We start from the raw sequence: 6,255 nt of genomic DNA, 5'->3' as shown, positions 1-6,255 counted from the left end.
ATAACCATAACATATCCAAAATTATCTAATTAAGATATCTTATGCAAAATCTCTAAAAAGGTATAGGATAATATTTAACGGACATCTATTATATATCCAACGATATCAGGGATAATTTTGAACATAATATGTACATAACATAAGTTTTTACAAGTACAAATGATATCATGTTATAACAATTTTACACGTTTATTAGTAGTATCCAATATTTAATTTATCATTATTTATTAGAACACTGAGTTATATGATTTTTTTACTTGTTATTATAACAAATTAATTATTATAACAATGCAATAAAAAATATTTAATACAAAAAATCTTGGCGCGGCTGCACCAAAAACTATTTCGAAGATGTATATACATAAAAGTCTAATTAGATATAAAATATTACAAGTACAAAATTTACAAGTACATTTTATTATAATAAAAATGCTGTCATGTATGTATTAAACAAGTTTTAGTCCGATATAGTTTTTGGTGCAGCCGCGCCAAGATTTTTTGTATTAAATATTTTTTATTGCATCGTTATAATAATTAATTTATTATAATAACAAGTAAAAAAATCATATAACTCAGTGTTCTAATAAATAATGATAAATTTTGTAAAAATTAATGTTATTGACATCTTTTGTAGCTAGTTTTTCTTGAATTTTCTTGAATAATAATAACCTTTAAAAGATATCTTTTTAAAATATTGGACAAATATTATTAATAAACATGTTAAATTTTTATAACACGATATAATGTTTACTTGTAAAAACTTATGTTATGTACATAATAAATATATATCTTAAAAAAAGGAAATAATTTGAATTTGAGATTTCTAATATCACTTCTTTTGGTATAAGTTTTACTTGTAAAAACTTATGTTATATACACATATATACTTAAAAAAGATAATTTGAATTTGTAATAATAACCTTTAAAAAGATATCTTTTTAAATATTGAACACTATTAATAAACGTGTTAAAATTTTATAACACGATATCATTTTTACTTGTAGAAAGTAATGTTAAGTACATTATAATAATAAGTAAAACAGTCATATAACTCAGTGTTATAATAAATAATGATAAATTAAATATTGGACACTACTAATAAACGTGTAAAATTGTTATAATATGATATTATTTGTACTTGTAAAAACTTATGTTATGTACATAATGTACAGGGTGATTCAAAACAACCTTCTATTATTAAAAGTATAAAATCCTGATAAAATTCTAAAACAACTTTTCCTTTTGCAAAATTTTGGCAAAAGCTTAGATTTTAAATTATTAACAAAAATAGTAGACCTATTGCGGGTCGGGTACGGGAGGTAGATAGGTGCGGCACAACTCACCGTCAGACGTGGGCGCTAACGCGGAGTACCCGCAGCAATCAGCTGATCACACTACACATGTTATACACTAGCTACGTTCCAATATTCATTGCCAGCATAAAAATCTGTATTTTGTATCTGTAATGTGGTGCGACGGATGTCTTGCTCGGTTGGGATACAGCTCGGCGTATCTTCGAGCAGCAGCGGCGACCTGGCCATGACAGGCTCCGAGTGTCAATAGCATGTCATAATATTCTTCGTTCGTGCATGCTGCCATATCGTCTTGACGTTAACGCTTCCAATAACCGCAGGATTATTGATTAACACATCGATTGTTCCAACGCATTTATACGATCGTCGCGGGATGTCCATTGGTCCATCCCCCACCACGCACGACCGCCGCTTCGCATTGGTCGTGCAATGAATACGAGTGAATGAGTGAGAAAGAGACAGAAAGACTCGGAGAGACCGAGAACGTGCTTGCATGTGTGTGCGCGTACAATCCTGGCTGTTTTTCAAAATTTTTGCCAGTTATAACAATCACCTTACGTCACAGAAAATACAGATTTTTATGCTGGCAATGAATATTGAAACGTAGCTAATGTATAACATGTGTAGTGTGATCAGCTGATCACACTACACATGTGTGATTGCTGCGGGTACTCCGCGTTAGCGCCCACATCTGACGGTGAGTTGCGCCGCACCTGTCTATCTCCTGTACCCGACCCGCAATAGGTCTACTACTTTTTTTAATAATTTAAAATCTAAGCTTTTGCCAAAATTTTGCAAGAGGAAAAGTTGTTTTAGAATTTTATCAGGATTTTATACTTTTAATAATGGAAGGTTGTTTTGAATCACCCTGTATATCTTAAAAAAAGGAAATAATTTGAATTTGAGATTTATAAAAATATTAAATATACGATTTCTCAGTTGGCGCTACTGTTTTAATATATCCCTTTTTTTGTATAAGTTTTACTTTTAAAAACTTATGTTATATACACATACATAAAAAATAATTAAATTAAAAATTAAATTAAAAATTAAATTAAAAATTAAACTAAAAATTAAAAATAATTAAAAAAAATAATTTGAATTTGAAATTTCTAAAAATAGCACAATATGTGTTGCGCTTGTACTTGGCGCCTTTTTTACCTTTTTGTTCAAAAAGATTATAATAAATTTTACATGTAATCATTTTTACTTGTAAAAAGTTATGTTAAGTACATTATAATAACAAGTAAAACAATCATATAACTCAGTGTTATAATAAATAATGATAAATTAAATATTGGATACTACTAATAAACGTGTAAAATTGTTATAACATGATATCATTTGTACTTGTAAAAACTTATGTTATGTACATATTATATATACAGAGTGATTCAAACCACTCGTACAGCCCTTTTATTTCGATTATATATACAGGGTGATTCATTATCTTATACAGGAACTTAATACCTCGCCTGTAATAAAATTGGATATCTGATGTATATAGTCATCGACAAGTTTCAAAGTCTGCAAAAAACAGTAAATACTATATAATAATATATAATATATAAGTGAATATTATAATCCGTAACCTTTGCATCTGCATCTGCTTCTGTATAATCAATTGCAGTAGTAAATATTACATTTGTTTATTATTATCTAAAAATAAATACAATTCATTAATTATATTATAAAGATTCAATTTGTTTTAGCGTAATATAAATAAAATATACTAATATCAAAGCTGAATCTGTATCATTCAAAGGATCAGATATATCCAATCCATTACTTGCATTTATTCCTATTTTCTCAGTCATAACATCTATTTCGACAACCTTATCGTGTGAAATATTGTAACATGCTTTAGCCTTAGAGAAATTTTTGTAATTATTAGTATCTGATATACAGTAACTAATGCGTTTAAAACTTCGTTCTGTATGCCAGATCCAGGAATTACTCTATAAGAATAAGACTGTAAGTTAATTACATACAAATAATATTAATGAATAAACGCATAAAACCTATTTCAACTAAAAATATATTAAAAGTATAAAACTTTATATTAAAAAAATTATATTTACTTGATCGTCTTGTTTTCGGTGAGAATGTGAATATCCTCCATCGGTGGCAGATATCGCAGATACAAACTATATTATCTGTTATACAAGCAATTGGAAAATTGCCCAGATATAGCGCATGAAGAGGAAGAAGGGGCCGACAACCTTATTGAAATATATTTTTTTTTATCTTTTATTTATTCTTAATATTCTTTCATATAATTAGTTTTTTGTAATTTGAATGTATTACAACTTTATTTTATATTACTTTAATCCGTAACCTTTGAATCTGCATCTGCTTCTGTATAATCAATTACAGTAGTAAACATAACATTTCTTGTATTATTATCTAAAAATAAATATAATTCATTAATCATATTATAAAGATTATTATATTTGTTTTAGTGCAATATAAATAAAATATACTAACATATCAAAGCTGAATCTGTATCATTCAAAGGATCGTCAGATATATCCAATCCATTACTTGCATTTATTCTTATTTTCTCAGTCATAACATCTGTTGTTTCGACAACCTTATCGTGTGAAATATTGTTACATGCTTTAGCCTTAGAGAAATTTTTGTAATTATTAGTCTGATATACAGTAATTAATGCATTTAAAACTTCGTTCTATATGCCAGATCCAGGGATCTGATATACAGTAACTAATGCATTTAAAACTTTGTTCTATATGCCAGATCCAGGGATTACTCTATCTATTAATGACATACAAATAATATTATTGAATAAACACATAAAACCTATTTGAACTAAAAATATATGAAAAGTTAAGTTTAAAACTTTATATTAAAAGAATTATACTTACTTGATCGTCTCGTTTTCGATGAGAATGCGAATATCCTCCATCGGTGGCAGATATTCGGCATCGTTCAACAACAAATGAAATGGTTCTCTTATGCCAAATATCTTAGAGATCAATCAATAAAAATTTTAGCAGATCCGACGCACATCGTGAAAAAACTTGGACAAGTCAACTTTCAGTCGAAAATGTGAGCGCAGCATTGTGATATCTTTGAGGTTAGGAAGCTTCAAAACCGAAATGAGTGATTGTCAAACCTTCGCTGTCGCTCATTGCTCGACGTAAACTACCAACGTTGCGATCACGTTGCTCGTGTTCGACTCGGGGTGCGTTTCACGCATATGCGCGCATTATCTATAGTTATGTCACATATACTATAAAAAATGCGCGCATATGCGTGGAAACGGACGCACTCTAAAATTCACGTGCTGTATAATATAATATATATTTAAAATAAAAACTAGCAATATTTTATTTTTATTTCACCTCCTGTTCTACCAACCGATATTCTTCTCTCTCTTATTCCCTATCGCTTGCTCACTCGCACTCGCTGCTCTTACTTCTTCAGCGCGCTCGTAACGCCTCTGGTTCGGAAAAACGAGAGTACAAATCCCCTCTCCTCGGCGGTCTATTCTTCTCTCTCTTATTCTCTATCGCTTGCTCACTCGCATTCGCTGCTCTTTGCATCTTCAGCGCGCTCATAACGCCTCTGTACCGCGATTCTGTAACTCGTTATTGGAGTTAACGACACTTTCGTTATCGTTGCGCAGCTTTTGTATACCGTAGAAAAGCTGCGCAACAATAACGAAACTGTCGTTAACTCTAATAACGAGTTACAGAATCGCAGCACTAGTGTCGAAAAAACGAGAAGCACAAATCCCCTCTCCTCGGCGGTCTAGCGTTTCTTTCTTACTTTCTTACTGAATCGTAATTTCTGTGATTCAGACTTTAATCTTAAAATATATCCACTTAGAGACAACGCAAAAAGCACAAGAACACTTTTCTTCCTATTTTTTAAGGCTGAATCGATTGGGACTAAAAAAACGTCGATCGGTTTCAGCCATTCCTGAGATATGAATATCTCACCTCGTTTCAACTCGCAGTTTCGCGTATTAATAGCCCACCGTGCCTCTTGATATGTTATTGTTATCAAAGAAGCACGGTAGTGCTTTGCGCCAAGTTCAAGCGCAACGAAGTGGTGCCTGAACGGCGCGAGCACACCGTGCCTATATTACGCGAAACTGCGAGTTGAAACGAGGTGAGATATTCATATTCAACCATGGTAAAATCGATGCAAAGTTTTTTTTAAGTCCCCTTACGAATTCGCGGGCTCCAAAAGTAGGAAGAAAATGTTCTTGTGTTTTTTGGATACGTTGTTTCTGGATAGAGTATATTAAGATAAAGTCNTGATTGCATTAAAACCTTTTTTTTCCGTGATACATTTGCTAGTCTATGTGATTCATGCAATTATTTCAACTGTGAGTGCGATCTTGTATTACATTGAGAAACATATTTCTTTTTCTCTTTACTAAAAAGTAATACTTATAGTAGATACATGATTTGCATACTTGTAACACTCTATACATGTATAGAGGTACATTTTAAATGCAACCATGATACCATGTTGTAATATTACTTCGCACAATGACGGATATATAAGACACAAATAATAACAAAATAAAGAAAGAAAATCGTACATTCCCTAGTTTTCGTAATTATGAATACGTTCGCGAAATTTGAACATTTGTGCTTCTTTTGTACAATTTTATACGTTCTATGTTACTTATTTTCTTTATTTTATTAAACGTATTTATTTTATTTGATATGTTTGTCCTTTATAAGTTTTCCTTCATAAATCTTTTATTTATTCGATAAATTTTTTAATTTTCTATTGAATACATTATTTGCTTTTATACTACCGTTATTATATCGTGTGCGGGAATATATCTTAACAGTCATTAAAAATTTTAATGCCTGCATACGATGATTGTAACACTTTTTATGAATGTCAAACCATTCAGCATGCATTTTATTAGTGGCATGTATACCTTCATTTATCATCT

General features: G+C 30.5%; 1 long non-coding RNA gene across 1 annotated transcript; it reads right to left on the bottom strand.

Moving 5' to 3' along the window:
• Positions 1-3,504: 3,504 nt before the first annotated feature.
• On the bottom strand, positions 3,505-3,832 carry LOC112590398 (uncharacterized). Its single transcript, XR_003114169.1, has 3 exons — positions 3,801-3,832; positions 3,652-3,719; positions 3,505-3,535 (listed from the first exon to the last, which is right to left on the bottom strand). It is a non-coding gene; the product is annotated as an uncharacterized LOC112590398 (long non-coding RNA).
• Between the last annotated feature and the right edge of the window lie 2,423 nt (positions 3,833-6,255).

The sequence above is a fragment of the Harpegnathos saltator genome, unplaced genomic scaffold (genome assembly GCF_003227715.2).
Source record: "Harpegnathos saltator strain DR-91 unplaced genomic scaffold, Hsal_v8.6 scaffold8, whole genome shotgun sequence".
In the NCBI taxonomy this organism is placed as follows: Eukaryota; Metazoa; Arthropoda; class Insecta; order Hymenoptera; family Formicidae; genus Harpegnathos; species Harpegnathos saltator.
The sequence above is the reverse complement of the archived record's forward strand: the minus strand, read 5'-3'. Positions and strand labels throughout refer to the sequence as shown.